Source organism: Hemitrygon akajei, chromosome 12 (genome assembly GCF_048418815.1).
Source record: "Hemitrygon akajei chromosome 12, sHemAka1.3, whole genome shotgun sequence".
Taxonomy (NCBI): domain Eukaryota; kingdom Metazoa; phylum Chordata; class Chondrichthyes; order Myliobatiformes; family Dasyatidae; genus Hemitrygon; species Hemitrygon akajei.
In genome coordinates this window covers 65,103,807-65,126,364 of record NC_133135.1, presented here as the reverse complement: position 1 = coordinate 65,126,364, position 22,558 = coordinate 65,103,807, and the positions used below count along the sequence as shown (strand labels likewise).

Here is a 22,558-nt window from a genome sequence, read left to right as displayed (position 1 = left end):
GAGCTTTGAAACATTCCACAGTTCTAGCCTGGTGTATCTCAGTCAGCTTAAGAGCAAAAGGCCACATTACCAGTTCTTATATGCTTGGCTCTAGGAGCACTAAGCAAATCTTATTCGCACGTGTAAGATTACGATCAGGGATGTAAGAGGATAGACATTTCAAAATATACAGAAGAGCTAGATTATTCAGAGCTTTACATACAATTAATTGATTCTAAAGGACATAGACCCAGTGTAATGATGCAAAACTGGTGAAGTGTGCTCAGATTTCATATATATAAAATTCCTAATGTATGCTCTTTATAAATTTGCAGTATTAGTAATCATTACCTGAGTACTATATACACGTATGTTACTCAGTCCTATACAGTTCAATTTTTCTATTGTCTGTATTCTGTTAGTAATTTTTTTATATATATACTCTGTATTTGTTATACATTCTTGTATACATTAATAAAAATATTGAAAAAGAAGAGCTAGATTATTCAGAGCTTTACATACAATTAATTGATTCTAAAGGACATAGACCAGTGTAATGATGCAAAACTGGTGAAGTGTGCTCAGATTTCATGGTTTTTTTTGGGTGAGGGCTCTTCAGGCTACATTTTGAACAAGCTGCAACCGATTTATATCTTTCTTAGGCAGTCCTGAGAAGTGTGCATTACAGTTGTCTAATCAGATAAAATAAAAGCATGCATCTTGAGATATTATAAGAAATCGAACTGTTGCAATGTTCAATGAGCGAATGCAGTACTTTGAAATTTAGCTCAGAATCAATAATAACATTCTTTACTTCTGGCTTGATTTGTAAGGCCACATGATCAAGTTTATTTCTAAGATTCACACTTTTTTATTTCTGCCAATAACCGAAATTTCAAAGGCAAACACAGGGAAATCTGCAGATGCTGGAAATTCAAGCAACACACACAAAATGCTGGTGGAACACAGCAGGCCAGGCAGCATCTATAAGGAGAAGCACTGTCGACATTCCAGGCCGAGACTGAAAGTTAGTTCTGACGAAGGGTCTCGGCCCGAAACGTTGACAGCGCTTCTCCCTATAGATGCTGCCTGGCCTGCTGTGTTCCACCAGCATTTTGTGTGTGTTAACCAAAATTTCAGATTTTTTCTTATTTGGGAAAAATAAAGAAGTTCGAACTCATCCATTCTGTAATGCTAGTAAGACTCTGGACCAGAGGGCTTAGAGCCTCTGGGTCATCTGGCATAATAGACAAATACAGTTGTGTCATCTGCATAGCTGTGGTAATTCACGTTCTGTTTTGAAATAATCCGACCTAATGGGAACCTGTAGAATCAGAGCAACAACGGACCAAAAATTGATCCTTGCGGCACACAAAACGCAATGTCATGGATTCTGGATGCACAATCGCCAAAGCAAAAATATATAAAATTGAAACCAGCTTAAGGTAGTACCAGAAAGACCTGCCCATTGACTAAGGTGGTTTATGAGAATGCTGTGAACTACAGTATCAAATGCAGCGCCCAATCCTATATGCTGCCTTCATTGCCATTAAGCTGTAAGCCATTAACTATGTTAAGCAACGCAGTTTCTATACTATCTAAAACCTGACTGATACCTGTCAAGAATAGAACTTTTATTCAAGTAATGACTTAATTGTCGAAAAACTCCTTTAATTAATACAAAAACATTAAATTCTTACTAATTAAGTGCCAAAGGAATCACTAATGCTCTTTGGGCTCCCAATTGCCTTGCATAATGCTGAAAATAAAGGTGTGGTGTATTTCTGACAACAAGTCAGCTCTCTCCTGCACTGTGCACTGTGAGGGCTGAGTGAGTAAGAACACAAAAGAGCGAGCGCACTTCCAGCTGGGCAAGAAGCAAAATACGCTCATTGATCCTGCTTGTTCACTCCTCAAGAAATTCAAACATTAGTCATGACAAACTGACATTAACTGTCTTTGATTAATCTAGAGCTCTCTAAACGATGCTAAAACACTATCAGCCTCAGAATTTTTCCAATAATTTGGTCACTGCCAATGTCTAATTTTTATTGATTTCCCCTAAGCAAGATGCATTAAACTAACATTTATTCACTACTTTATTTTTGCGCATTTTAGAACAGCATTGTGGATCACCCTAAGGCTACTTAGCCAATCCACGTTAAATGAAACTCTTTAGAAATAGAGTGAAAGGGACTGCTGAAAAAGGAGAAAAGCAAAAAGATTTATGAAAGCCTCATAAAGGTTATTGTTTATTGACTACAGCCCCACCTTCAACACGATAATTCTAAACTAACTCTGGATCCTGGGAGTCAATGCCTTCCTTTGTAACTGGATCCTTGATGTCTTGACCAACAGAGTGTAAGGATGGTCTGCCATTGTTATTCCAAACACTGGTGCTCCATACGTTTGTATCCTCAGTCCCCTACTCTACTCCCGCTACACTAGTGACTGCTCTAATTCCATCTACAGGTTTTGAGATACAACTGTACTGGACCAAATCACAAATAACGAAGAGTAGGAGTACAGGAAGGGGATAGTAACTTAGGGGATAGAGCTTAGTAACATGTTTTCACAACAACAACTTTTCCTTCAATGTTGCAGAAGAAAAGAGCTTGTTATTGACCTCAAAAAGGGGGAGGAGGCAGTGTTGAGAATGAGAGCTTCAAATTCCTAGGAGTGGACATGACCAATAGCTTTTACTGGCCTAAACATATTGATACAATGGTCTAGAAAGCTCACCAGCTTCTCTACTTCCTCAGGAGGCTAAAGAGATTTGGCATGTCCCTGTCGACCCTCACCAATTTCTATCAATGCATCAAAGAAATCATCCTGTCTGTGTGTAAACACAAGAAACTGCAGAGAATTGTGGACACAGGTTAACACACCACAGAAACCAGCCTCGCCTCTATGGGCTCTATCTATACTTCTTGCTGCCTCAGTAAAGCAGTCAATAGAGTTAAACCACTCACCCCCCCCCCCCCCCCGGACATTCTCCCTTCTCCCCTCTTCCACTGGGCATAAAATACAAAAGCCTGAAAGAACATACCACCAGAGTCAAGGACGGTGTCTACCCCACTGCTATGACACTATTAATGGTTTGCTAGTACGTTAAGATGGACTCTTGACCTCAGAACCTACCTCATTATGTTAGTGATCTTGATGATGTTTCAGACCCTTCCCACTTACAATGCAACACTTAACATGCTCTCTATCTCCTCAACAACTTTTGCTTCCCTGGCCCTGACTGCCTCATTTTCACTATGGATGTCCGGTCCCTATACACTACTGTCCTCCATCAAGAAGGTTATAAAGCTCTCCACTTCAGTCTCGCCCACAGAACTGACTAGTTCCCCGCCATCACCACGCTCCTCCATCTTGTGTACGTGAAACAGTCCATGTTCCAAGCTTTCCCGGGTAATGCTCCCCAACTCTTTCTGCGCTACATTGACGACTGCATTTGTGCTGCTTCATGCACCCCTGCTGTGCTCGTCAATTTCGTCAGCTTTGCCTCCAACTTCCACCCTGCCCTTAAATTCACTTGGACCATTTCTGACACATCTCACCCTTTTCTGGATCTCTCTGTCCCGACCTCTGGAAACAACATTTCGACTGACATCTTTTATAAAATGGCCGACTCCACAGCTGTCTTGACCAGACCACTTCCCACCCTATCTCCTCTAAAATTCCTGTTCCCTTTTCTCAGTTCCTTCTTCTCCACTGCATCTGTTCCCAGGATGAGTCTTTCTTTTCCAGAACATCAGAGATGGCCTCCTTCTTCAAAGAACAGGGTTTCCTTTCTTGGACCATTGATACTGCTCTCATCCGCATCCCTTTCATTTCCCAGACATCCGCTCTCACCCATCATCCTGCCATCTTAACAGGGATATCGTTCCTCTTGTCCTTACCTACCACCCCCTTGAGCCTCTGCATCCAGCATATTATTCTCTGCAATATCCACTATTTCCAGCTGGATCCTACCACAAAACAGATCTTTACCTCCCCCCCCTCCCCAACTCTCCACTTTCCACAGGGAATATTCTGTCCATGATTCCCCTGCCCATTTGTCCCTCCCCACTGATCTCTCTCCTTGTACTTAGAGCATCTCTGCAGGCAGAAGTGCCGCACCTGCCCATTCACCTCCACCCTCATCACTCATCACCACTCAGGGCTTCCAGATGAGGAAACACTTCACCTGTGAATCTGGTGGGGCTGTCTATTATAACCGGAGCTCCCGATGCGGTCTCCTCTACAGTGGTGAGACCTTTGCCCATCCACAAAAATCAGAATTTCTCAGTGGCCAACCATCTTAATTCCAATCCCCATCCCTACGTCAGTCCAAGGCCTCCTCTACTACCATGATGAGGCCACTCTCAGGTTGGAGGAGCAACACCTCATATTCCATCTGGTAGCTTCCAACCTGATGGCATGAACATTGATTTCACTAATTTCCAGTCATTTTTCTACCCTTCCCCTCCCCTCTTAGCTCCCCTCTACTCACCTGCTTATCACCTTCCTTGGAGCCTCTCCTCCTTCTCTTTCTCCCATGGTCCACTCTCCTCTCCTATCAGATTCCTTCTTTCCCAGTACTTTACCTTTTCCACCTATCACCTCCCAGCTTCTCGCTTAATCCCCTCCCCCACCCACCTAACTTCACTTATCACCTTTGACCTGTACCCCTTCCCTTCCCCCACCTTCTTATTCTAGCTTTTCCCCCTCCCCATCCTTTCCAGTCCTGATGAAGGGTGTTGGCCTGCAATGTCGACTGCTTATTTATCCTCATAGATGCTGCCTGATCTGCTGAGTTCCTCCATCATTTTCAAGTTCAAGTTTGATTATCATTTAACCATATATGAATGCAGCCAAATAAAACAACATTCCTCCAAGGCTAAGGTGCAAAACATAGTGCCAACTGTCCTACACAGCACAAGGTACATATAATATTGCATTAAACCTACAGTCACACACAAATAAAAAAAACTATATATATATATATATATATATAGTTCAAGAGCCTGAGTGACATGCCCTGTAAATTGAAGGTGCATCAGTATTATTGGCAAGACCTAGCAGTTGTCAGCAGTCTGCAGATGAACATATGCACACATGCATGCAGTCCAGAGCAAACACTGGAGAGCAGCACCGACAGGGGGGTGGGGCCAGCCCCCAACCCAGCATGGACACCTCGCGACACCACCTCTGGCATCTCCTCTCTTAGACTGCCGCAATAGGCAAGCTCAGAGCTTGAGGCCTAATCCTTGCTGCAACCAGGGCCACACTGCTCCGCCGCTGCCTGTCTCACCAATAAATAAGGGAAACAGACTTGTGGTACTCTACATGACTAATGCGCAATCACAAGAGGAACATCCAAGACAACTGTTAGACTGCACACCGCCTTCGTGCACCAACTCCAATGCCTTCCCGTAGCAGGCAGCAACACGGTCTACACAGTGTCCAGCTCCTCCACCAATGACCAGCTTACTGATGGGGTAGACCTGCTGTACTTGCAGATCTTAATGTCCAGCATGCCTTGCGATCGTTAAAAAAAGCATTAAAAAAAGACAAAAACTCCTTTTGTTGACCTGAGAGAGGCTGTTGCGTCTAGACGTGCCGCCATTTTACATTTTGCATGTATTGCTCTGGATTTCCAGCATCTGCAGAATTTTGTGTTCATGATCTTGCACCTTGTTGCTTACATACACCGCAGTTACTCTGTAGGCTTTACACTTTATTGTACACACCTCAATGCACTGCGTAAAGAACTGATCTGTAAGAACAGTTTGCAAGATTAGCTTTTTACTGCGTCTCAATTCCAATTCTAATGAAGTTCTGAGTTTCACACAGCAGTGGTGTGTGGGTTTTCATGCCCCGTCACAGAACATAAGTTTCAGGACCGTGCATGCTGTTGCCAGTCTTGCATCTGCTTGTGTTTGGCATTGAAGATGGGATCTCTGCTTCCAGCTCTTCCTGCAGCAGGAGACCATTGCTGCCCCGATGGAAAGGATGAGGAAGAAAACTCCCAACAGATCGGGGGGGGGGGGGAGGGAGGTGGTCGAGGAACAGCAGCTGTCAGAGGCGCCTTTCCTCACTTTTATTCACTGGAATTTAGAAGATTGAGGGGGGGATCTTATTGAAACATATAAAATTCTAAAGGGATTGGACAGGCTAGATGCAGGAAGATTGTTTCCGATGTTGGGGAAGTCCAGAACGAGGAGTCGCAGTTTAAGGATAAAGGGGAAGCCCTTTAGGACCGAGATGAGGAAAAACTTCTTCACACAGAGAGTGGTGAATCTGTGGAATTCTCTGCCACAGGAAACAGTTGAGGCCGGTTCATTGGCTATATTTAAGAGGAAGTTAGATATGGCCCTTGGGCTAAAGGGATCAGGGGGTATGGAGAGAAAGCAGGTACAAGGTTCTGAGTTGGATGATCATACTGAATGGCGGTGCAGGCTCGAAGGGCCGAATGGCCTACTCCTGCACCTATTTTCTATTTTCTATGCTTTCTTTGTGTATGGCCCACAGAGATCCATCAGGCAAAGAGCCCCTGTGAAGACATGAGTTCAGTCCCTCAATGCCTGTGCTTTGGGGAAGACCACAAGGCAGGCAGATGTGCCTGGCATTCTGCCAGCTCCTGCAGGCTGAAGCCTTCCCTCCATGATGTAGCTTGCTGCTCTGATTCGGCTGTGAGCAGCAAACTGCGAGATGCTGCAGAGATCCACAGCAGCAGCCTCGAATTTAACATGAATTTAGGAAGCAACCCACACAAAACGCTGGAGGAACTCAGCAGGCCAGGCAGCATCTATGGAAAAGAGTAAACTGTCAATGTTTCAAGCTGAGTCCCTTCAACAGCATTGGAAAAAAAAGATGAAAAGTCAAGTAAGAAGGTGAGGGGAGGGGATGAATAAGTACAAGGTGGTAGGTGATAGGTGAAAACAGGAGAGGTGGAGGGGGTGACGCAAGGAGCTGGGAAGTTGATTGGTAAAAGAGATAAAGGGCTGGAGAAGGGGGAATCTGATAGGAGAGAGTAGAATGACATGGAAGAACGAGAAGGGAAAGCAGAACCAGAGGGAAGTGATGAGCTGGTAAGGAGATAAGGTGAGTGAGGGAAACAGGAATGGGGAATGATGAAGTAAGTGTGTGTGTGTGTGTGTGTGTGTGTGTGTGTGTGTGTGTGTGTGTGTGTGTGTGTGTGTGTGTGTGTGTGTGTGTGTGTGTGTGTGTGTGTGTGTGTGTGTGTGTGTGTGTGTGTGTGTGTGTGTGTGTGTGTGTGTGTGACGATTACCAGAAGTTTGAAAAATCAATGTTCATACCATCAGGTTGGAGGCTTCCCAAATGGAATGTAAGATGTCGCTCCTCCAGCCTGAGTGTGGCTTCATTGCAGCAGAAGAGGGCCATGGATTGGATTTAGGCTTCCTAAGTACAACTAGTACAACTGGGACCCTGATCTCTATAGACAGAGCAGTCAAACCACACATGAAATAAAACAAAAACACTGAAAATGCTCAACAGATCAGGCAGCATCAATGGAGAGAAATTGCATTTCTTTGTTTTGTTTTAAATTTCAGATTCCCAGCACCTGCAGTTCTTTAAAATTTTTAAACCACACAAGATTATGTTTGATGTCTATGGAAGGGACAGATTTCACTGAGGGGAAAAAATACAGTTTGACTTTAGCCCTGTAACCAGCAAGGGAAAACAGGGTTAGTAAAACGGAATGATTTTTCAAGAAAGCAAGAACTGCATTTTCAGTCCAGTGAGGTTAAAAATTACTCTGGGGGTGAACTTTGAGTGTAGCACCATTGCTGAGCTCATTTCAAGGAACTTTACTCTGGAGTAAAAATGATGAGACAATGAAAAATTCCACCATAAAATCAGGACTCAAGTTTCCCAATGAGCACCAACATTCCTAGAGAAACAGGCACAAAATCACTGCACTCTGGGTTAAGCCTTAATCCCTACGCACCGCAAATGCTTTCTCGGAGTTGGCAAAAGGAATTTCCAGGCAATTATATTTAAGAGTGATTTCATTCAAGCTGTTGCCTATAGTGGCTCGAGCTCAGCTTTTAAAGAAAATTAATAATCAAGCCCTCAAGAGATGGTTTTGTAATCGGGACCTGCATTAGGGAAAATAATTACTTGCTGTTGGTGGTACAGGATTAATTTGGCCTGTCTTCATGTAGTTCCCCAAGGACCATGGTCCACAGCAACAAAATAGTCCTTAGGTCAGCATTTTGCATTTGGAATCCTGCAGACAGATGCTGTGGATAATGAGTATTCCATACATCTGCAGAAATAAGTCTGGCAAATTCATTTTCATAATCTTCAAGCTCCACCTTCATCCTCATGTGTAATGTTTTTATAATTTTGAAGGCAAGGCAATAGGGTTGAGGTCATGTTTATTAAACCATTTGTCAGTATAGGGAGCTGAAGTTTTGTGATCATTTCACTGGATGCGGCCTGTGCGGGAAAATGCCCAGGAAATCCTTGCTTCTGCAAAACTCATTACTGAGCGCCTTTGTCTGTCTGCCTTCCCTTCACTCTCTCATTGCCCTAATCTGAGTTCCAGAGTTCATTCAATCATTAGCAATTCCAGTGGTGAGTTGTTGTGGGTTGTGCTGTTGAAGAGGGGAATCGAGATTTCTCCATATGCAATTCAATCGCTTGCCAACATAAACTGTCAGACAGCTGATCATTCATCATCCCTGCCTTTCCCACGCTCACTTCGCCAAGTCACCTCTTGTCCATTCCACTCAGTTGGATTTTCCCCATCTTCACTGTCCCACAGCAACATATACACAGATGTACACCTGCATCTCCACAGACAAATAAATAGATCATTTTTAATGGACTTGTCCTAAGTGATTAGTGGTGAATTCATAGCGGAGAAAATCCAGCATTTCCCCTGAAACTTGTGGCCACATATTTGAATGTTGAGACCAGAGTCCTGTCAACACAGGCAAGTTGCTGATAAGATTTCTTCAGGTGCTGGGGAGGGTCAGAGGTCAGAAAGAGGACAATTATAACTGTATACTCTTCTCTGATGCAGGCCTACTGATGGAAGCAGCTGTGGACAAGAAGATCCAACAAGAAGCACAAAACTTGTATATATATATTAAAGGTTAAGGTGGAATACCACTTCCCAAAAGTGGTTACTAAATAACTTTTACCCCTGAGCCATGTGTAGATGGAGGGGAGGCCAGCTTGCTCAGAAATGAACATGAATTTCACATTTTATTCTGTGGAGTGCCCAAAACAACATCCAAAGAGCGAACGTCACTATCAATCTGGCTCACATGGGTTAAATCTGAAACTATAAACCAAGACTGAACTGATAGTGCTAGCAGCTGAGAATTGCCTGGAGAAGCACCCAGTCCAGCTAAAAGCTGGCACTTAAACAAATATTTTTCAGTCAGAAAATTATAAACTTCCCTAACTGCTCCAAGGGAAGACTCACATAACACAATCAATAGCACCAAGTTGTTGTCAATATTTTAAACTTCATGGTGAAAAACACTATGCTCCTAATTTTACAAGGTTAAAATAGTTTTGATATCTTACATAGTTACCCAGCAGGTTGTTTTTAAACATTCTGGAAGAGAGGAGCACCTGTGCACATACGGAAGTAGACCTCCTCCCTTCACCTAAAGGTAAATTTACAAACCAAAGGAAGGTGGAATTACTGACACTGTCCAAACTGTTTACATTTACAATCACCACTCTCAGTGTTCTCCTTTTGAATCTGGGCGACGAATACAGTATGAGTCCTTGTTGTACATCAATTTCCAGAATTAACGTCATAAACTTACAGAATATGTAGATGCAGTGTCTCCTCCCTAACAACATCAACTCTGAGCATCACCCAGTATCAAAGTATGAACTGAAGCAATATGAACAATAGTACTAAAACAGACAATTAATATTGCACGGTGACAAAAACTATGTTTCTCATTACACAATTAACTCGCTTGCTATCCCCAACTCCTTCATTCTAGCAAAGGTGCAGTATTTGCCCCTCACCTCCTCTCTCGCCACCACCCAGGGACTTTAACAGCTGTTTCAGGAGAGGTACAGATTTACACGCACCTCTTCCAGCCTGGTCTTTGGTGCTGTCAATGTGGCCTCCGTCAGCAAAACCAAGCGTAGACTAGACAACTGTTTTCAGAGCACCTGCATTCCCTCTGCAAAAGCCATCTGATTGCACGTCCTTTCAATTCCACTTTACATTCCCACATTGACCTGTCCATCCCTGGACCTCTTCACTGCCATGGTGATGCGAAATGCAAACTTAAAAACAACTTATGTTCTGCTTGTGTACCCTAGAGCCAATGTTACAGATGTCAAATTTTCTAATTTCTGGTAATTCACCAGATCACCCAGGTTCACTCACCCTATGTTCATCTTTTCTATCCCTCCTCCTCCTCCCCCATTAGCAAGACTCATTATCTTTCCCAACTTGGTATCATCTGCCCATCATTCACATAACTATCTGCTTGGGTTTCTTCTCCCTTAGTTCACCTTTTCCATCTCTTCCTCTCCAAAGTGGAAAACATTGAATAGAATAAGGCAAACACGAGGAAATCTGCAGATACTGGAAATTCAAGTAACACACACAAAATGCTGGTGGAACACAGCAGGCCAGGCAGCATCTATAGGGAGAAGCACAGTCGACGTTTTGGGCCGAGACCCTTCGTCAGGACTAACTGAAAGGAAAGATAGTAAGAGATTTGAAAGTGAGGGGGAGGGGAAAATGCGAAATGATAGGAAAAGATCGGAGGGAGTGGAGTGAAGCTGAGAGCCAGACAGGTGATTGGCAAAAGGGATACAGAGCTAGAGAAAGGAAAGGATTATGGGATGGGAGGCCTAGGGAGAAAGAAAGGGGGAGGTGTGCATCAGAGGGAGATGGAGAACAGGCAGAGTGATGGGCAGAGAGAGAAAAAAAACTAAATATGTCAGGGATGGGGTAAGAAGGGGAGGAGGGGCATTAACGGAAGTTAGAGAAGTCAATGTTCATGCCATCAGGTTGGAGGCTACCCAGCCGATATTTAAAGTGTTGTTCCTCCAACCTGAGTGTGGCTTCATCTTGACAGTAGAGGAGGCCATGGATAGACATATTAGAATGGGAATGGGATGTGGAATTAAAATGTGTGGCCACTGGGAGATCCTGCTTTCTCTGGCGGACCGAGTGTAGGTGTTCAGCAAAATGGTCTCCCAGTCTGCGTCGGGTCTCACCAATATATAAAAGACCACACCGGGAGCACCGGACGCAGTATACCACACCAGCCGACTCACAGGTAAAGTGTCGCCTCACCTGGAAGGACTGTCTGGGGCCCTGAATGGTGGTGAAGGAGGAAGTGTAAGGGCAGGTGTAGCACTTGTTCCACTTACAAGGATAAGTGCCAGGAGGGAGATCGGTGGGAAGGGATAGGGGGGATGAATGGACAAGGGAGTCATGTAGGGAGCGATCCCTGTGGAAAGCAGAAAGGGGGGGAGGGAAAGATGTGCTTGGTAGTGGGATCCCGTTGGAATTCCACGTCCCATTCCCATTCTGATATGTCTATCCATGGCCTCCTCTACTGTCAAGATGAAGCCACACTCAGGTTGGAGGAACAACACCTTATATACCGGCTGGGTAGCCTCCAACCTGATGGCATGATCATTGACTTCTCTAACTTCTGTTAATGCCCCTCCCCTTCTTACCCCATCCCTGATATATTTAGTTTTTTTCTTTCTCTGCCCATCACTCTGCCTGTTCTCCATCTCCCTCTGGTGCTCCCCTCCCCCTTTCTCTCTCCCTAGGCCTCCCGTCCCATGATCCTTTCCCTTCTCTAGCTCTGTATCCCTTTTGCCAATCACCTGTCTGGCTCTCAGCTTCACCCCACCCCTCCGATCTTCTCCTATCATTTCGCATTTTCCCCTCCCCCTCACTTTCAAATCTCTTACTATCTTTCCTTTCAGTTAGTCCTGACGAAGGGTCTCGGCCCAAAACGTCGACTGTGCTTCTCCCTATAGATGCTGCCTGGCCTGCTGTGTTCCACCAGCATTTTGTGTGTGTTGCTTGAATAGAATAAGGCATAGGATAGAAAACATCATCTTCTAATTACACATCATCCCTCCCTCCTGGCCTCACATCTCTCCTTCTCACATGGTTACATTTGCGGGAACCTCTCCTCCCCATTATCGATTTCCATCCGTCACTGACCAGCCTCTGCTTAACACTTGCCCTGCCCTTCCTATATCTGCTTATCATTCTCCCAGACCTATCCCGTACCACTTATTAGCTAACAGTCTCTGTCTCACCACTCCTCATTTCTATTTATTGACCATCTGCCCTCTACACTCTCTGTCCTGGCTGCAACCTTAAACATCAACCATCGCTTTGCCTCCACAGAGGCTACCTGACCTGCTGAGTTCTTCCAGCAGTCTATGTTATGCTTCATTTTCCAGTTTTGAGTTACATAGTATATCAGGGGATTTCTCTTGTAATTTTCATTCTTGTCCAAGTCCCAGTAGAAATTATGCATAGGCTGGTATTAGAATGAATGCACGTACAGCTATGAATAAAAGTTCAAGAGTGGAGATGGCTGGCTGGCTATCTCCAGCCTTGACAATAAGGCTCCAGCAGATGGAACATACCCCAGTCATCAGCAAAGAAATATTAGCTCCTCCGCCATTCACTCCAGACTGGGTTCTTGCAGAAGATGCACTAGGAGTGTGGGGGAATGTGCCATCAGTGGACCTCAAGGTGACATCACTCAGGATGCAATGCAAGAAGGTGTTAATGAGTGGGTTGCAGTCTCACGTACACACTGCTGCTGCTATGGTGAAATAGTATCTAAGACTGAAGTGTATTGGTGCAGTGGGAGATGTACGAGTGTGGTAGGGAGCATGGTGATTATCTGTGCGTGATAATGTAGAATGTTCTTTTTCTGCATAAATCTGACCTAAAATGTGATCAGATCTTCTCGTGTCCTAAAACTAGATAAAGATAACACAATTAAATAAATTACACAAAAACATTATACTGTACTTGTTAATTTATATATTGAGAAAAACTATCCAATATCACATGTATTTATTGGAAAAAGTATGAGAACCTCTGGGGTAAGTCCTTCAACAAAAGCTATTTGTAGCCATGTGTTCCAATCAATGAGATGAGATTGGAGGTGTGGGTTGTAGAGGTGCCCTGCCCTATAAAAAAGATATACAAGGTCAGGTTACTGACAGAGTTGGCTCTTTTCAAGAAAGGTATCTTCATGTGCACCATGCCTTGATCAAAACAAAGTTCAGAGGACCCTAGAAGAAGAGTTGTAGAGATGCATGGAGCTGGAAAAGGCCACAAAAGCACTTCAAAAGACCTGAGTGTTCATCAGTCCACAGTAACAGAAGTTGTCTATAAATGGAAGAAACTCAGTACTGTTGCTACTCTCCCTAGGAATGGGCATCCTGCAAAGATCACACCAAGACCACAATGTACAATGCTGAAGGAGGTGAAAAAAATCCCAAGGGTAACAGCAAAAGACGTGCAGAAATCTCTCAAACTTGCTAAAGTCTCTGTTCACGTGTCCACTATAAGAAAAACACAGAACAAGAATGGTGTTCATGGAAGATCACCATGGAGGCACCCACTGCTCTCCAAAACAAAAACATGGCTGCAAGTCTCAAGTTTCAAAGAACACCTGGATGTTCCACAATGCTTTTGGGACAATATTCTATGGACAGATGAGATAAAAGTTGAACTTCATGGCAGAAATGCAAATTGCTATAATTGGAAAAAAAGTGTTTTTTTGTGTTACTTATTTGGTTGTCTTTATCTAGACACCAACAGAAAAACCTCATTCTAACTGTGAAGCACAGTGGAAGGAGCATCGTGGTTTGATGCTGCTGAGCTGCCTCAGGGCCTGGACAGCTTGCAATCGTCGAGGGAAGAATGAATTCAAAATTATATCAAGACATTTTACAGGAGAATGTCAGCGAAGCAGTCCATCACCTGAAGCTTAATAGAAGTTGGATAATGCAACAAGACAAAGATCCGAAAGACAAGAGTAAATCAACCACAAAATGGTTTAAAAAGAAGAAAATTCATGTTTTGGAACGGTTGAGTCAAAGTCCTGACCTTAATCCTATAGAAATGTTGTGGAAGGACCTGAAGCAAACAGTTCATACAACGAAACCTACCACTATCTGAGAGCAGAAGCAGTTTTGTAAGAAGGAATGGCCTAAAGTTCCTCCAAGCCAATGATCAACAGTTACCTGAACATTCGGATGAAGTTATTGCTGTGCAAGGGGGTCACACCAGCTGGTTCACATACATTTTTTCAACAAATACATGTAATTTTGGATCTTCTTTCTCAATAAATAAATGAACAAGTATAATTTTGTTGTGTTATTTATTTAATTAGGGTCTTTTCATCTAGTTTTAGGACTTAAGTGAAGATCTGATCACAGTTTAGGTCATATTTATGCAGAAATAGAGACATTTCTACAGGGTTCATGAACTTCCTAGCACCACTATGCAATCATCCAGGTTCATATGCTGCCTGAAAGCCCCAAAAGCCATAGTTTTCCTGCTTGTTCTAGTTTCCATTTTCCTCTCTTTGCAATTTAAGTTACAAATAAGGTCTCTTCAGGTGTTGTATAGGATACAAGGTCAAAAAGAGGCCATTGATCTCTATAACGTTTCCTTGACCTGGTGTAGAGAAGATGATCTAACAACAAAACTGAATTTAAAAAGCACACTTAATGTAGAATACAGCTCTGAAGAGCAGTTATTCAACAGTCTTTGACACCAAGTCATTTATAGCTGTTAGGACTGGTTTAGTATGAAGGCATCACATGATGCGCACCTTTCTCAGCAGGAAGACATGAAAGAGTTGAAATAAAATGTACTCAGTACCATATTACACCATGGCAAAGCCTGTGAGCCTTGCAAACTCTGGAGTTTATACTGCCTGCCCTGCCTGACATGCTGAGTTCCTACAGTACTTTGTGTGTGTGTGTTGCTCTGGGTTATCAACATCTGCAGAATCTCTTCTGTTTATAAAATAACCTTGTTCTTGTTTTCCATTTATAGACCATCAGTGGCTTAGTCCACAATGCACTGCAAGTGCAAGATTTTGCTTTTATCTCTGATACCAACCTAGAAGTTCACACATTTGATTACCCTTGCATCTTCAGGAAGTGACTCCTTGCCTTGTACTGAGGCTGTGACTGGTAATTCTCACAACGGACAACTTTAATTACCAGCATCTTCGGTGCCACATAAGATGTCTTAAACAACATCATTTTTTTGATGTTACTCTCTTTTTACTTGGCTCAAACATTCTTTTATCAGTCATTACTGGAGAGCTCTGCAGCAATCTGATAATAAAGACTGTATTTCCGTTCCAATCTGCGTGGTCAACATCACGTGACAAGATGCACCATAACCTCTACAGGTCAATACCGTGATTTGGCAGATTTGGTTCAGGGTTAAAGTAGTGAGCCCTCTTGAGAGAGTTGGGTATATAATCTTGGTTAACATATCTGCCTACGCAGAGGGAAGGCTGTGCTGTAAAAGTGACCTTTCTCAGATGAGATTTCCAACAGTTTAGCCCACCCTGGATAAATCTACATATCACAAATTTATTGTCTTTAAACCAAATACATATGTAACCATCAAATGAAACAATATTCCTGCGGACCAAGGTGCACAACACAGTACAGATAACTCACACACAACTCCAAGGTAATATTATCACAAATAAAATAACAAATAATAAGGTAAGATGCACTGAAATATTCCTGTGGCGTTCTGTTCCCCAGTGTCCTGGATGAAAACGCAGACCATCTGGTCACTTATGTTGTTTGTGGCACCACATTTTTCTAAATCAAAAAGAGGATTGTGTTTAAATAGAATACTTCACTGCCTTTATAAATCTTTTGTAATGCCATGAGGACATAAACAGAGCTTCACAAATGGCAAACCAAAAGAACTGCACATTCTGGAAATCTGAAACAAAAAAATACTGGAAATACTCAACAGGTCAGGTAGTACCTGTAGAATGGGCAACGCATTTAATGTTCCAGGTCAAAGAGCTGTTGTTTATCTGATTTTTGTTTTTAACTTGATAATTGCAGATCATTATCTTACACATGTATAAAACTAAATGCCACACTGATGCATCAGTCTAGATTACGTTTCTGGGCTTGCACTGTGCATTCTACTTTGCCTTGGGGACACTGACTGAAGGAGGGAAGCTGATCGAATTAGAGCCATTCCCGACCTTTGAATGCCAGTCTTGGTAAGTGGTTACACTGGATTTGTCGCCTGGCCATTTGTCAATCATTCATCTGTCTGCTTCATTGTTGTGTGCTAACAATAGATCTAATTACTCGTTTCGTACTTGAGTGAACATATCGTTTGCTGGGCATTATGTTGAAGAACATATGCCTTGTTAGCCATCTATTTATTCAAATTCCCCTGCTACAGATCCATAGCAATAAACAGTGTAAACAACACAGAAAGTCTGCCTCTGGAACCCTGAATATTATTATGTTCATTCAAGTGTTACGTACATGATTTACATTTCACCCGCACGTGAGCCTGGAGTGTGTGAGTGGAAATATTCTAAAAGTGTTCAACAAAGAGGTACATAATCTACTTTAACATTGCCTTTAAGACCTAAATGGTGCACTTGAAAAAAGGATCAATATCTCACGTCTCATTACAACCTACCCTCAAAACGTTCAGTTGACTCTGGGGAACATTCACAAAGGTGAGATGTTCTGAAATGATGATTATAGTTAATTTATTTAGAACAGTACAACACAATACAGGCCTTTCAACCAATGATGTTGTGCCAACCATTTAACCTATTCTAAGATCAAATTAACCCTTCCCTGCCACATAGCCGTCCATTTGTCTTTCATCCATGTTCCTATCTAAGAATTTTAAAAATGTCACTAATGTAGCTAACTCTGCCACTACGTCAGCCCATTCCACACATCTACCACTACCTCTGACATCTCTGTATACTTTTCTGCAATCAGCTTAAAAGTATGTCCTCTGGTATTATCCATTGTCGCACTGGGGTAAAGGTGCTGACTGTCCACTTCATCTATGTCTTTTATCATCTTATATACCTCTAGCAAGTTGCCTCTCATCCTCCTCTGCTCCAAAGAGAAAAGCCCTAGCTTGTTCAACATATCCTCATAAGACATGCTCTCTAATCCCGGCAGCATCCTCTGCACCCCCATATCTTTCCTCAATGAGGTGATCAGAACTGAACACAATACGTACTCTAAGCAACACACACCAAATGCTGGAGGAACTCAGCAGGCCAGGCAGCATCCCTACTCTTTTACTCTTTTCCCTTGATGCTGAGTTCCTCCAGCATTTTGTGTGTATTGCTTTGGATTTTCAGCATCTGCAGATTTTCTCGTGTTGGTGACAATACTCCAAGTGTGGTCTAACCCAGAGCTTTATAGAGCTGTAACATTACCTTGTAGCTCTTGAACTCAATTCCTCGATTAATTAAGGCCAGCACACCATACACCTGCTTAGCCACCATATCAAACTGCACGAGAACTTTGAAGGATCTATATGCTTGAATCCTGAGGCCCCTCAGTTCCTCCATGCTATCAAGAATCCTGCCGTTAGACTTGTACCCTGCCCTCACAATTGACCTTCCAAAGTGTATCACTTCACACTTTCTGTCTCAAAGAATCCTTTCCAATAGTTTGCCCACAGCTGATGTAAGATTCACTAGTCTATAATTCCCAGGATCATCCATAACTACCTTTCTTTCAGTATGGCAAAGACACAAAATGCTGGAGGAACTCAGTACCTTAGGCAGCATCTTGAGAGAGGAATAAACAATCGGCATTTCGAGCTGAGACCTTTCATCAGGACTGGAAAGGAAGGGGGAAGAAACCAGAATAAGAAGGTGGGGTGGGGGAGGAGATAGAGTACAAGCCAGCAGGTGAAACCAGCTAAGGGAGAAAGTGGGAGGGGCAGTGGTAGGTGAGGTGATAGGTGGAAGAGGGAAAGGGCTGAAGAAGAAGGAACATATAGGCGAGGACAGTGGACCCTGGGAGAAAGGGAAGGAAGGGGGCACCAGAGGGAGGTGATGGGCAAGTGAGGAGAAGGGAAGGGGTAAGAGGGGAGTCAGAATGGGAAACAAAAAAAGAGGGGTAGAACTTAGCAGAGGTTGGAGAAATCAATTGTGAGAAAGGGTTCTACGATAATAAAAACAAATGATATTTGGACTCTCTTGATCATAAATATATTTTGCACAATGTCTGCAGTTAGTGACACTTACACATAACACATTCAGAAATTGAGTGTTGTTACACAGAGTGACAACCCGTTTTATCCAATTATTCATGTCTGCGGAGGAGCTCGTAGTCTGAAGACGTTTAATGACAAAGGTGGGTGTACTCTTCTTATCTCACACTATCGCCAACTTTTAAGATCTCTGAATTTTACAAGCAGAAAGTCTGCTACATCACCCAGAGGTGCACAACAATGCATCATACTTTATTTGCATTTGTATTGCATCATTTATTTAATTATGGGTTGTGACACACCCGAAGAAAGAACTGCAGTTTCCATTGTGTACTGATGCTTTTTGAAAGTAATCATTCCTTACTGCCTCATCCTTTATTTCCAGGGTGGTTTTAGATACCACCACACTGCAGCATGGGCTTCAATGCCATTAAAAGAGAACAAACCCTTCAGTTTGAGGGATGGGCAATAAAAGAACAGACAATTTGGGACAGAGAACAAGAGAAACACTTTGACAAAGGAAGTTGGAAAGTTGTGGAAAGTGGCATTGCAGTCACTGGTTGTAAACAGAAAGCATTCTGCTGGAGATGCTGAACGACTGGGTGGACAGGTAGCAGGCGTGTAAATGAGGCAAGCCAAGCAGACAGCTAATCACAAACACAAGAGATTCTCACAAAATGCTGCAGGAACTTAACAAGTTCCTGGGTCAGGCAGCACCCATGAAGGGGAATAAAGAGCTGGCATTTCAGGCTGAGACCCTCCACCCTGAGGGATTTTTGCAAAAGGGAGGAAGGGGCATGGAAAATATTCACAGCAGGAGATAAATCCAGCCAGGGTGTCCAGAAACCTTTTCTCCTCCTCAAAGCTCAGCATGAGTGAGGCTTTGCATATCTGTGCATCAGTGAGGATGTTCTCACCAAAGTATGCTGCATCTACAACTGCATTCTCAGAGCAGATCCTTTCCAAGAGCAGAAGGCTGTGGTCGCAGATGGTGGGAAAGATGGCTGGTGAAGAGAGTGATGCTGCACGCATCCCTGTCTCCGTTAACCCTGAGGTGGCCAACACTATTGCTCATGGGAACGCTGTGCACTCAGCTTTAGATCATGCAGTCTGAGCAATGTTAAAGAGTTTAGTCAGCACTGCTCCCAGTGTGGAACATCTGGATGGCAGGGGTATGGTCCGAGTGCAGGTTCTGGGACTATATGTTCAAATGGTTTGGCACAGACTAGATGGGCCAAAGGGCCTGTTTCGGTGCTGTACTTTTCTATGTGTCTATCCACATTAGATTAATTCTGCATCTGAGCAAGGACTGCTTTGCCAGTGGCTGCATAGGTGGGCCATTAAATAAACATCCAGCTCTTCCCACTCTGTAGTGGGAGATATTTTGCAACATCTCATCCACTGCTACCAGTGCTGCACAAGCAGTTTCCTGCATGTATTATTTCTGTTTCCAAACAAATTTCTCTGCACCAAGGGGATAGATGAAGAGCGAGCAATGGATTTTGTCTCCATGGACTTTAGCAAAACCTTTGACAAGATCCCACGTGGCAGGCTGACCTGGAGGGTTAGTTTGCCTGGGACTCAGGGGGAGCTACCAAGGTGGATTGAGAACTGGTTTGGCGAAAGGAAGCAGAGGGTGACTGGAGGCCTGTGACTAGTGTGGTGCTCCACAGCTCAGTGCTGGGATCTCCGTTATTCATTATTTATGGAAATGACTTGACCATGAATGTGTATGCCATGATAGCAAGTTGGGGGTCTTGTTGATAGAAAAGCAGGTTACAATGAAATGGATTTCAACTTAGATAAATGGAGGTGATGTAGTTTTAACCAAGGTGGGTGGATGTTAAATGAAAATAGAGCACTGACGAGTGTTGTGAAACAGAGAGACTTGGGAGTACAAGTGAATGTCTTATTGAAAGTGGCCCGATAGGGCAGTGGAAAAGGTGTTTAGCATTCTCTGCTTTATTACTCAGGACTTTGGGTTTAAAAGCAGAGATATTATTCTGCAGCAATCAACATCATTGGCGAGGCCACACTGGGAGTATTGTGTACAGTTTTGGTCACTTGCTTTGGACTCGAGTGCCACAGTTATAGGAAGAGGTTGGCCATGCTGGATTTTTATTGCCTGGAGTGCAGGAGAATGAGGGGTGACTTCATAAAAGGGGTATGGATCAGATGGATGGGTATAGCCTATTCCCCAGGGCTGCTGCATCCAGATCTACAAGACAAGAGGAGAAAGAATTAAATGAGACCTGACAAGTAACTTCATTACACAGGAAGTATTGAATACTTCGAGGAGACGGATGTTGATAGTTATTTCTTGCTTTTTGAAAAGGTGGCCGTGAATCAGAAGTGGCCGAAAGCACAGTGGGTGGCGTTGTTACAAAGTGTGTTAAGAGGGAAGGCACAGCGGGCATATGCGGCATTGCCCACGGAAGGGGAAGAGAATTATGACCAAGTAAAGGCGGCCATTCTCCAGGGTTACGAGCTAGTACCTGAAGCATATAGACAAAGGTTCAGAAATTTACGGAAAGGGTGGAATCAGACGTATACCGAGTTTGCCCATGAGAAGGGGGTGCTCTTGGACCGTTAGTGCACCACAGAAACTGTGGGCGAGGATCATGGGCGTCTCAGGGAGTTATTTTTGATTGAGGAATTTAAAGGTTGTGTTCCGGAGGAGATCCGGATGTATTTGAATGAGAAGCCGAATAAGTCCATCTCAGAAATTGCTAGGTTCGCAGATGAATATGCCCTAACCCACAAGACAAAGTTTTCCTCGAATAAAAGTACTCCAAGAGACCGTGGGAACGATTGAGAAAGTCTGCCAGCTGAGGCAGGGGTCCCGCCGGGAGCTAGTGGTAAGGTTGAGGGGGAAAGGCTAGGCGGCCAGAGATTTCCGGGCTTGACCTGTTTTAATTGAGGGAAGAGCGGGCATGTTGCGTCTTGGTGCTTTGCTCTGAGAAAGGAACCAGAAAAAGGGAAAGCAGCGGTCCCTATCGGGTGTGCAGTGGTAATCAGAAAATCGACAAGAGAGTCCCAGGTAGGCAGAGTGCGAGAAGGATCTGAGATTTGTCTGTCACACGGAACCGTGTCTTTGAGGTAGGGGGACCCGCCAATTCCCGTACGGATTTGGAGAGACACGGGGGCGGAGCTATCATTGATTAGCAGTAAAGTGTTAAAGTTCGGACCTCAGACAGGAGAGGTAGCCCTGAGAGGCATAGGAAAATGGATAGAAATGGTGTCCTTACATAAGGTCATTATGGATTGTGAGCTGGTGTATGGATTAGTTGAGATAGGGGTGCCATCAGAATTCCCGAGAACTGACGTGGACGTCCTTCTTGGGAACGATTTCTTGGGTAAGGTTTGGTCAGCCATGACGATGACCCGCTGACCGGTGCGTGTTGAGGCCCCGCCCCTAGCATCCAAGAGCTATCCCGCATGCGCGGTCACTCGCAGCCTGTCGAGAGCGGCAGCTGAGACCGAGAGCAGTTTAAATCTAGCCAGTTTTGATTTGGCCTAGACGTCTTTACTGACCCTGTGCCACGAGGGTTTAGAGGGTGGTAAAACGAGGAGTAGTAAAGTGAAAGGGGGTAAGGGAGAGGAGATAGATCTTCCCTTAGCGAAGAGAAAGGTCCTAGAGGTAGGAAATAAAGATGAGAAACAGATAAAGCTGTTAAAAGGTCCAGAGTTGGACATGGATGATCTGTCTGGTTTGGCAGACCTGTTTGAAGAAGTTGAGAGTTCTAAAGGTGTTTCCGATAATGAGATGAGGGCAGTCCTAGATGAAAAGGATGCCATTACCTTGGAGAGGTCTGCTGGGTTGGCAGATGAGGTTATTTCAGCCCGCGGGGTTGAGTTTACTCCGGAAGGGAGTTGCCCAGAGAGTAGCTGGGAGGAGCAAGGGAATTTGGAATTTGAAAAAGGTACGGGTATTGAAAGCCTGGAAGAGGTCAATGTCCCATTTGAGTGTGTCCAAGACGGGGATGCACATGGTCCTGAACCTAGTCACGGAGCTCAGAAAAAGTCTGAGGTATCTAATTCAGCTGAATGAGACGGCCGTCCTTTTGGGTCAGATAGACTGGGTTCAGTGAAGACAGGGTTAACCCTGGTAATTGTGGGAAGTGAGGGTTCCCAGGTGGTTGTACTCGAAGGGGTGGTGAAACTTAAAGCGGAACTTGAACATGGGGGGATAAATATTATTATTGAAGGGAACGGAAAGTTTGTAGTTCCCAAATCGAATGAAGAAATTTTAAACCCTGCAGCTCGCTTACAGAGTAAGCCGGGAGCTGCCGGGGCCCCACACGCTATTGTTAT

General features: G+C 43.9%; 1 protein-coding gene across 1 annotated transcript in view; it reads right to left on the bottom strand.

Annotated features, from left to right (window-relative positions):
• The window catches only part of LOC140737119 (protein Niban 1-like), a 140,193-nt gene that overhangs the window by 84,743 nt on the left and 32,892 nt on the right, over nucleotides 1-22,558 (bottom strand). The gene's annotated exons all lie outside the window — the stretch shown is intronic.